Source organism: Gavialis gangeticus, unplaced genomic scaffold (genome assembly GCF_001723915.1).
Source record: "Gavialis gangeticus isolate Ggan-Ray unplaced genomic scaffold, GavGan_comp1, whole genome shotgun sequence".
In the NCBI taxonomy this organism is placed as follows: Eukaryota; Metazoa; Chordata; order Crocodylia; family Gavialidae; genus Gavialis; species Gavialis gangeticus.
The window spans coordinates 75110507-75122051 of NW_017729024.1; the positions used below are offsets into that span (position 1 = coordinate 75110507).

Genomic DNA, 11545 nt, shown 5'->3' on the forward strand with positions numbered 1-11545 from the left:
CCCTTTCAAAACCCCTGGGCTAAGTCACTGCCAGCTAACCCATCACATATATTTTCCATTATTTCACCAAGGACAGCCCTGATTCCTCATAGCACACTTGTGCTAATCTGTGAGCTCTGTATCAGCTTCAAGAAAGAAAGAGATGGAAACAGTCCCAGTAAATGTGATGGAGAGCCACATAGGCAAATGACCCTATAGCGGGATGAAATGTATGTGTTTGTGGGTCAAATTGGTTTTGAATGCTATTTTAACTTGAATCCCTCTCACAAGGTTGTAGGAAAGAGCATTTATTTTGTCAGTATTTTTGTGCTCTCCTGAAGGCTGTAATTAAAATCCCACAGCGAAATAAGTTTATGGTGTTCAGTCACATACAGTATCAATAATTAAGTGCTTGTTGCAGCTGAGAGACCAAGCTCTTAGAAAGGTTTTTATTCAATAATAGTAACTCTGATCTGGGTATGTAAGCAGGGCTTGCATCTTGAGTTTTTAGCATGATGGCATAGCTGCAGGTAAGAGAGAGGAAATTTTAAACCTATTTTTTCCAACTATATTGAGCTGAAAATGGAAAACCCCTTTAGATTGGGCAGTTCATGGCATTACTTATCAATAGCACAGATGCCTTATTACATTTTTATGGTATATAACCTTAATTTGCTTCCCCCCAACCCTCTCAGTGATAGGAACTTACTTCTACTAGGGACTTCTCTGTGAAAACTGTGCTCCTGGCAATCTCCCTTGAATATCCTACTTTCAAAACTGCTCAAATAAAGACTCTGGTGCTCTTATGGGGACCAATACACTCTGAAGATTCTAGCAGAATATTCTAGCAGAGGCCCTTGTCTTGAGATGCACTGAGAAAAATGCATCCAATAATCCTACCAGGAATGCATCAGAGGTCAGAGAAATAATGTAATGGTGTCTATTTTAACTGTTTCTCTATATAGCACCCATCATGATAGAATCAAAGAATTGGACACAGCACAGTAGAACAAATTCCACAGCAGATTTAGCTCTTAACTTCCCCTAGTTTCAGACACTCTGCTTTTTATTTTACTTTGTTTTTAAGATGTGCTAGTAGTAGATAGTCCATTGTCTTGGGAAAGTTTTGGATAACGGCAGCACACTCAGACCAGTGTTTCCCTTAGTCCAGTATCTGAGCCCTGAAAGTGAACACTACCATATCCTTTATAGGAGGGTACAAGGAAATCTGTACCAGTATCTGAGCCCAATATCTGTAGCAGGCAATTACAGAATAATTTCCCTTCATGGATAATTTCCTACTACCCTCCAACACAGGTTGGCCAATGTCCTAAAGCATAAGGGTTCAATGTTCTTTTTGAAATATTGGTCTTTAGAGATATCCTGCCATGTTGCTTGTAACAATTCTGCATATGCTTGCTATCCATATACAGTAAAAGCTTTGTTATCCAGCACCGATGGGGAATGGGGGGTGCCGGATAACAAAATATGGCAGTTAACTAAGCAGCCCGAATAGGCGTCTTTGCCTGTTTAGGCTGCCACCTCTCCCGCCGCATCTGGGGCATCGCTGCCCCTCCCGCTGCATCACCGCCCCTCCTGCTGCCCCTCCCACAGGCCCTGTGGGCCCCGAGGGACAGGGAGCGAGGCCCCACACAAGCTGCTGTGCCCTGGGCCATGAACTGCGCTAAGCTTTTGGTCTCAATTAGGGGTGCACTGATATATAATTTTGGGGCCAGTACCAATGGCTGATTTTTAATGAGCCACATCAGTTGATACTGATCCAATTCCGATATGCAGCTGGGCAGCATGGGGAGTGGCATCTGGCTTGTATGTCTGCTGTGGGGGAAGGGGTGAGGGAGGAGAGAAGGGGTGTGGGGGGGGCAGATGGAGGCCCCTGTGGTGTGGGAAGGAGTGTGGCTGGGGTAGGGGCAAGTACTGCACAGCCAGGGTGAAGCAGGGGACAGAGCCATAGTGGCTTGTCCAGGGGACGGCTCCCACCACTGCATACCCTACAAGGAGTAATGGGCACAAGTTGATGAAGAGGAGGTATAGATTGGACATCCGCAAAAACTACTTCACAGTTAGGGCGGCTAGGAGCTGGAACCAACTTCCAAGGGAAGTGGTGCTGGCCCCTACCCTGGGGGTCTTTAAGAAGAGGCTGGATGCCTACCTGGCTGGACTCATTTGAGTCCCGTTTCTTGTTTTGGGGTTTTTGTTGTTCTCCCGCCCTGGCGGGGGGTCGGGCTAGGTGATCTACTAGGTCCCTTCCGACCCTTAATCTATGAAACTATGAAACTATGAAGTCAAGAGCAACTAAATAACATTAAGTCATCTATTCTCACAACCCATTCAGGATTCTTGCATACAATACACTATTCCAGGGTGTTCTAGAGGACTGGTGCTCAACCCTTTTATCTGGAGGGCCAGATGGGCAGTGCCCGATCCTCCTGCGGGCTGGATCCTGCTGATGGACTCAATCCAGTGACTGCTGTGGGTGCAGTGAGGCCCCATCTGGCCATGTATAAGGGGGTGGGAACAGGCCAGCCCCAATCCAGCCATGCTGGGGAAAGAGACATGGCCCAGGTTCATGGTGGAGGAAGGGCATGGCCTGGCCCCAACTTGGCCTTGGGAAGGGAAAGGGGGCATAGCCCTACTCTGATCTGGTCGTGCGAGGAGAGGATCATGGCCTGGCTCCATTCTGCCACATGGTGCTTTGGATTTTGGTAGCAGGGTTGGGTGTCAGTAGTGTCACTGCTCCCCTGCTTCCAAATTTCCATACTGGTGGGAAGCCCCGCAGACTGGATTCCAAGGCTCCGTGGGTCTCATTTGGCTCACGGGCTACAGGTTGAGCACCCCTGTTTTAGAGTGTTGTACTCCAATGAAAAACAATTACTGAACAATGAGAGAAAGGGGAAACACATTTACTACCTGGTCCTGCAATTGCTTATTTATGTCTCTTTCCAATAAGGGAAATCTTATGGGACTGCACACATACATCACATAGTCACACTGGTGTTTTTAGCCTGATGACAAGAACAATATAAGCTTAAACTCCAGTAAATAATAAAATACTAAAAGTTGTTTCAGGTACTCTGTGTGCCCCAGGTCTCCTAAGCAATTTTGCAATTACATTTATCTATTTTCAAAAATATTTTTTTACCTATTGCTGTGCAAAAGCAGTATTAATACTAAGAGAAGAATATGAAATAATGTACTATGAACAAGATATGGTCAAAAACAAAGAGTTAACACACTTAGACAATGGAGAGAAATCTTTTTCTAATCTCTTTCCTTAAAGGGATGTTTTGTCCTGATTCTGCAAACACTTTCACATGTTAATTTCAGCGTCTACTCTCAAAGGTAGACTCAAGTATGTTCAGAATTTGCTCCAACTGGTGTCACAACTCGGGATTTTTTTTCATTGATGGTGTCCTTTAAAGGAGTGAAACATTTTTATTTATTTGAAAAACACCCAACAATCCATCCTCTTTTCTCACAGTGACTATTATTTTTTGAGTACTGAATTAGTCCCAGCACCACTTAAGACCCAAGGTATTCCTTCTGCAAAATTTACAGCTGCAGAACCTAGTTGTGCAAACACTTGTCTATTTGATTAAACTGCAGGTATGAAATCATTGTAAACCACTCATGATCCTCAAATTAAGTTTGTGTGTAAGGATTGGGATCTCAGGCTCTGAGGCTGCAAAGCTTTGCTAAATGCACTGTGAATGGATGCATGGAAATCAAGGCTACTCAGGGCGCACAACTTTATATGAGTGCATATCTTTGCCAGCTCATTGTCTCATGTTACTCCGCAAAGACTTAAGCGTATGTACAGCTTTGTTTGGAAATAGTCAGGCCCCTTGGCTGCCACTGTGAAATCATGCAAATCCATGTTTACAGGACTGAAGGCTGAAGAAGAAACAGGGAAGTAGGTTCTTCTAAACCAGGTGAAGTAATTGTTTGAGAAGTGTGAGGTGTCTGTTAGCTAAGGAGAGCCAGGAGGGATGACAGGTTGCATCTCTACAGCTATACAAAGGAGGCTGGGGGAGCTGTCAGAAAAATGTCAAGGCGGCTTAGGCATTTCTCTCTGAAGTCAAATCAGAGAAAGAAGAGAATTAACCACCCAAGGATTCGCTTGTCTGGATCAGCAGACTTAATGAGGGGGCTTCAGACTGCTAGCAGCAGTGGGAAGGCATGGAAAATGTAAAGGGCAGGAGATGAATTCCTGAGCTGATGAGAGAAGCTGGGATGTTATTGAAGGAAGGGAACAAGACTGATAAGGAGATGGAACTGCCACCACAGGATCAGGTCGGAGGAGCTGGAAGGATGCACAGCAGACAGGGGCTGCCCAGCTCCCCAGCTCAGCTACCTCCTGCCCCCAGAGGCTATGCTGGCACCAGGGAGGTGTATTCCTCTCCCCGCACCAAAAAGTGGGGAGGGGCAGGAAATCCATGGACCCCAACACATAGCAGGCACAGGATGGGGTGTGAAGGGGACTATTAGTTGTCCCCTGGTCATCCCCTGGGACCTGCACTAGGGCTGTATCCTGCTTCACTACTCAGGGAGCTGGGAGTTGGATTGCAGCACCCTACACACCCACAGCCCCTGCCCGCCCACCCCCCAGCCCTGCAGCGCTGCCCACCTGCATCGTCTGCTTCGCTGGGGCCATGGCATGGTTGCTAGGGAATTATTATGACAGAATGTCCTATTGTGACAGAACACGGGCGCTAAGGCCTTCTGTGAGGAGCACCTGGGGGCTGGCACATACAGGTCGCCTAGTCCCAGTGCTTGGGGCTGAGAGGCAGAGATGCCTCCTGCCTGGCGTCGGGCTTTTCCCATGTCTACACATCCTTCTCCCAGCTCTCTGTAGTGCAGAGCATGTACACAGGGCAACCAGTCTGCCACAGGGGGTGTCCAAGTCACCATCAGGGCCCCCAACATGTCAAACTACTGTGGGGGGAAATGGCCTCTAGCTCTCCTCTGCCACAGTGCTTCCTCTTTCCCTTTTCAATTGCCCCTGATTACTCCATCATGCTGACACCTCTCTTGATGACTTAGGCGTTGCTTCATCACAGATGACAGAACTCAGAAAAGCAAGGGTTGCTTAGGGTGAGATCCTTTATTGGACCAACTGTGTAGTTAGGATAAAGTTAGACAAGCTTTCTAATGTAAGCCATTCTTCCTTCGGTCTCTGAAGAGTCTCTGAGGAAGAATGTCTTATTCATACACTTGTCTAACTTTATTCCAACTACATAGTTGGTCCAGTAAAAGCTCTCACCCTAAGAAGTTCTTGCCTCTCACATAATTTTTGGACCATCAGAGCTACAGCATCACTCTTACGCTACAGACATCAGAAAGGCTGAGTCCTAAGGCCAAGTTAAGAGAGTGCAGTAACCCTAAAGCAGGGGTGGGCAAAATGCAGCCCACAGGCCGGATGTGGCTTGCCAGGCCATTCTATCTGGCTTGCAGGGACCTTAAAAAATTTAGAAAATGAATATTTTTCTGCCCATGGCTGCCTGTCATGTGGCCTTTGATGGCTTGCCAAAACACAGTAAGTGGCCCTCCACCCAAAATAATTGCCTGCCCTAAAGCAATGCATCCCACCATCTTTTGGGAGTCGTGCCTCAGCATTTCTTTTCTTGTGCATTTTGTCACTGACAGAGGGCTTAGCAATTGAGTGACTCCTTCCCACTTTGTCTCCAGTTTTCTTACCTTCACCTGGACAAAGAAATACGTTGTTTAGATTCTCCTTCTTGCATGCACTTGTGGTTGCAGAGATGTTTTAAAATCCCCAGTTTTTGTGAAGGTTCCTTTAACAATCTTTGATATTGTGGTTATAAAAGCTTACTGCATGTATTCTCAGCATCTTTTGTGGAGGTTTTTCCCCCCTTCTCCTCTCTTTTTTGGCTACAAACCTGCACAGCATTAATTCAGTGAGAATGTGTCATTCAATCTCATTTATTGATTCGGACAGATGATACTAAAGTGTCAGCACTTCCATCATCACTTCACAGTGCTCAGAACTGTAATTTCTCTTTTCATCTTTGATGACATTTTGTGTCAAGACAATCATGAATTTACCACGCTGCCTTGAGGACAAAAGCAGCAGTAATAACTCTGAAGGAGCAGGACACCCATTTAATATAATTAGCTATGTATGACGTTACCGATTGCATTTGCCCCTTGTCACTGATACTTAACCTTTCACCTTTCTCCTTGAATGAAAAAGCACTTCCCAACGATCTGATAGTGAATTATCAGATGAGCACAGTTAAAGCTGACACAATCCATTTTTTTCTGGTATGGTTTCTTCCTCACTAGAAATGCCATTTAAAGCAAAGCAGAAAGCATTTTTCTCATATCTTTGAGTAGATCATGAATACTGTATTTGAATTTTGGAATTGCAGTGCGATTAAAGTCGAAGCAAGTAAAGACATTCCTCGCAGTAAATCAACCAAATACACAATGTTTTATAACTGCAGAACAATTTATTGTCACACACACATCTCCATAACAGACAAAATGGAAATACCCTCACATTGAATGTGTTCAGTTCTTTAAACTTGCTGGTTTGGTTATGAATGTATGGTAACTAGCAGTTCCTTTTAAAATGCTTCAGGCTTCCTGGATGCACAATAGTAGATGATTTCTGAGTGAAGGCATTAGTGGAGTCAGAATTAGATAATGATAGTAGGAGCAGTACATAGTAGAAATTCAGTTATTGATCTGAATTGAGTCGCAATGGACAGCTGAATTTGTGCTTTCAACATTCATACAAAAATTCATAAATATTCCATTTTAATGGATACTGGTGCATTCTCAGAAACTAATTTCCCTATTTTTATAAAGGTTTTCCATGGGAATCAGGTTCATTTAAGTGCTAAACATAGTATAAAGGATGGATATATATCAAAATACACATGGACTGATCACCGGGGGCACAAAAGTGAATAAATTTTGTGGTTCTTACAATTTTCTTTCTTTTGCAGAGGGGAAGGAGCTTTATGCATTAACACCAAATGTGGTAATGAAACTGGTCTTCCAGTCACTAAGGATAAGCTTCCACTTGGAATGTAGTTCAGTGTATAGCTCCATGGCCTAGCTTGGACACAAGAAGCAGCACAGAGTAACTTGTGCAGAACTTGTGGCTACTCTGCTTCTGGTAGTTTGTTTAGCACAAGCAGACACTCTTTGCCTACACATGCAAATTAAAGCTGGATAGAAACCAGCTTGAAGTTATTACACATTTTTTAGTAATAACTTTATAGTTGGTTGGACCTTCTTAAGGGGCCATAGTTAATTTGCATGTGTATCCAGTCTAAAGTTATTGTACAATTAATCTGATAATTGCATAATAGATATAATGTGTAGAGGGGGCCTAAAATACATCTCCATATCAGTGCTGTTGTACACTTTTAAAAAACAAAACCACAATCATCCTTTAATGACCTGCATCATCTCTTTCATCACCTAAATGAATCTGACTGTGTTGCCTGTAAACTGTGCCCCCTAAAGTGCAGCTGCTTAGAAAAAGATAATGAATGATAAATTAACTCTTTACATAAACTCCTAAATAAAGCAGCATTTCCCACCCTTCTAAAAGATGGCAGGGAGGGGGAGGAACAAGCACAAATAGATTAAAAATAGGTTGGACTGTGATTCTGAAAAGACTTCATGAACATGCTTTGTTCTTGAACTCAATAGGACCACTCATGCTGTGAAAGTTAATAACCTGGAAATCTTTAAAGGCAGCCACTGTTAAAATTAAAGGGGATGTTTGAAAATCTTACCCTTAACAACGGAAGGACACATCCCTGAGCGGCAGGTCACGGCTCAAAGCTCCCTAAGCATTTCCAGAAAGGGAAACCTACAGAATCTCGAGCAAAAAAGGTCCTTCATCTGTGAGGATCTATGGCTGTGCTCTGTGGGTGATGGTGCTACAGTAAGCAGGTGGGGATAATTAGAGAGTTTGGCCACCTGGAATAAATCAGCACTGAGGGAGCTGGTGTTTTGAACATGTTCCAGATGTCCTAAGGTGGCAAAAGATATATGTTCTGATTTTAACTAACCTGATCCTGTTCCAAATTGGAACTGTACAAGGACATGACCTCTTACATGATTGCAGACCCCACCCTTGCAATGCAAGTAGGCTGTGATCAAGGAGCCTTTAATTACAGAAATGAAACAGATGGCAAAAATAGCCTGCGCACCAGCTTATGTTTTTAAAAAGATACAACTAACAAGACAGGCATTTCACATTTTTGGCTAGGTCTTCTGATTAAGAGAGTAGGACTTAGGGCTTCTCAACCTTTTTAGACTCAAGGTACCCCTCAAAAATATCAGCTTAGTTTTTGTTCATTTTTTACTACAGAAAAACAATACAGCAATTTTTCTATTACAAAGGACTCAGAAAGACTACAAATCAGAATTTTATAACAATATGGATTTTTATATGAAGTCATTGGGTTTGTCTTGTGAATCCCGTTTGCATATACAACAGTGTTACTGTCACAGGGTGCTATTTGACTTGACAGCTCTTCGCTCTCAGGCCCTAATTTTTCCCTTGCTCCTGTATGTTTTGCCTGCTGTGCTGTGCTGAATGAAACTATGGGAGGCTGGAGAAAAGCTATGTCCTGGAAGCACTTTCCAGGTGTGATTTCCTTTTCAGTCCTAAGTTCTTTTACTGGAGCTGTCTTTCACTGTGCACAGAGTATATTCTGTCCAGGGCTCCTCCACCCCTACACCCTGGTCCATCTCTCACCCATTGATCTTAATGATTTTGACTGTCATGTACGGAGTATAAATCCATTTCTCTCCCTAATACATTCCCAGTAAGTCATAATCAGAGTCAGTCCATTTGCACACCACCAAAAATAATATAAACTAAAAAAAATAGACAGTACAATCTCAAGTGTGCCAACTCATATCTTCAGTAATTCTTCTGTCTATATGGACCCTCTTACCTCAGAGGACTCTCATTAATTCCCCTTGTTACTCAGTCTGTGGGGTTTCAGAGTGACCTTCACCAAATCGCCACTGGATAGGGTCTTCCCTTTATTCCGCCTCCTCACCCAAATCACAGGCTGTGTCATACAAGTCTCTCCAGCCCGTCAAATTTGCAGACCTTTCCATGTCATCCAGCAATTGGCCTGATGTGTCTTATTACTACAGGCAGTAGCCCCGCAAACCATGGACACTGCCTCAGTTATGACCCATGCAGTCCTCTTCCCCCCTACCCTGTTACCAAACAGGGCTCTAATCACAATTCCTGTGAATAGTTCCCCCTCCTGGCATCAGGTTCTCGATATTACTCACAGTTTCTTCTGGTTTCTGTTCATCTCTTGTTTCTTGTAGGTCACTGGCTACCTGGGAGCTCCGTGTTCAGCAAAGAGAGCCCCACAACTTCCTCCAGCTCACCACCGGCACTCCGGTTCTTCCCCCAAACTTGTTTGCTCATGCCTCTGTGCCAACACCTGGTAAGTCTTTGTTCCCAGTTCTTTCCTCCTTCCCAGGGGAGAGCAATATACCTTAGTGTCAGCAATATTTCAGCCTCCCCCTGGCCTGGAACTCCATAGTCCTTTTAAGCTTCTGCTTTCCTCAACCAGCCTTGGAAAATGCTGGTTTTAAAGAGACCATGCCCACAGCGGCGAGGTCTCACCGCAGTATTTCTGGTCCCGGCTTGTTAGGGAGGACGAGTGTAGCAAGGTCAAGACCCAGCTCCCTGCAGAAACTACCAGTGCATGGCATTCTGCACTACCCTTGAAAGGATTTCAGCATACCCAGGGATGCTGCAGCACTCTGGTTGAGAATCCCTGGGTGCTTCTACATGTGCCTCTTTTAAGTTGGTTTAGCTTAAAATAGCCATTTTTAAGGCACATTAAGGGTGCATATCTACATGTGCATGCCCTTAATGAGCCTTAAAAATGGTGATTTAAGGCTATATGGGCATTTATACACGTACCCTATTATCCTGTAACACACTGGAGATCCGCCACTTTGCAGCAAACTCAATCCAGTCTGCTCTGTACGTGAACTAACACACATTGTGCTGCGCCACGTGCAGTTGTATAAGTGGTGAAATGTGTGTCAGCACGTAGAAAATGGTGGTCGTGCGCTTTTGAACTAACGCACCTCTCAGGTGTTTCAGTTCAAAAGTGCACCAACGCCATTTTCTTTGCGCTGATGCACATTTCGCTGCTTATATACGTCTTACAGCGCTAGGAGCTTTTCAAACTGCCCAGTGTTGTGGTGCTTGCACATGTCAAAAAGCCCTGTGAGCCTAAATTTTATACCTTCATAAAGCAGGTATCAAACTTAAGCATGACTAGTTAAGTTGCATTAGCGCATGTGTGGATGTGGTAATGCGTGTTAATGCAGTAAGCATCAATGGACACACACAGCATTAATGCACATTAATGTGTCTGCATGTGCACTAATGCAACTTAGCTATTTGCACCTAAATGTAATGTGCCATAATGTGCACCTAAATCACCTTAATGCACCTTAAGGAAAGGTGTATTAAGTTTAGGCATGCATAATACATGTGTAGACATGCCCACTGATTTAGGAGAGCTGGTATCTATTCCCAGCTCTGCCACAGACTTGCTGTGTGATATTGGGCAAGATCAGGACCTCTGGGTTTCCATTCCCTATCTGTAAATAGGAGACAGTGATATTTCTGTTATCTATGGGACACTTTGGATAGTGGCTGTTTCTTATCATGTATTTGTTCAACATCTAGTAGGGTGGGCTCCAGTTTTCATTAGCACCATGCATTGCTATTAGAATACAAATGAATGAGGGGATTCCTGGCACCTAAACCCGAGAGCAGAGGGCCTGTGAAGCTCACCATCTCAACCAAAAAACCTGATCTGCCCATACATTAGAGCTGGGCAAGGTGTTGCTTAGATTAAAAGCCCCTTGACTTTTTTATACACTGATTTTAGGAGGGGGAAGTAATCCCTAAAATGTCTATTGCCATTTCAGACAACTGTCCGGCAGGTCAGTGCTTTGCTACAAATTGTGCGCTGTATCAACATCATTCAGAATAGTATTCTAAATAGTAATACTTTATTCATAATGTATTATTAATTTGTTATCTTTGTCCTTGATAATGTAATAATGTTATTGCTACTAATGATGATGATGGCGGTAATAATAGCATAATTCCCTGCCTTTCCTCCGTGCCGGCCCCAGTACCAGGTTTTGCCGCACCCCCACGCTTGCGCAGAACAGATGCCTTCACTCCTAAGCCATGGGCGTCACCCCACCCCGGTACCCCACGCATGCGCAGGAGAGTCCGTGCCTTCGCCACCCCCTTTCCCTTTCTTCCCCCGCACCAGGGTTCCAACCAATCAGTGCACCAAAGAGCACTCACGCTTACCAATGGGGGAACACGCCCCACCCCCCGCGCTAATCGACTCCTTATTGGCCATTGAGGGCACCAAGCAGAGGACGCGGGGGGTGGGGTGTGCCCGCCCCCTTACCACATGACTGCTGCGATTCCCTATTGGCCAATGAGGGCACTGAGGGAGGATGGGGGAAGTGGTGTGCCTCTCTAATA

At 44.5% G+C, this 11545-nt stretch overlaps 1 protein-coding gene across 1 annotated transcript in view; it reads right to left on the reverse strand.

Annotated features, from left to right (window-relative positions):
* Positions 1-9717, reverse strand: part of TMEM232 (transmembrane protein 232) — a 143480-nt gene extending 133763 nt beyond the window's left edge. The window contains exon 1 of the mRNA XM_019517248.1: positions 9298-9717. The gene's annotated coding sequence lies outside the window, so the exon portion shown is untranslated. The remainder of the gene's footprint in view (positions 1-9297) is intronic.
* Between the last annotated feature and the right edge of the window lie 1828 nt (positions 9718-11545).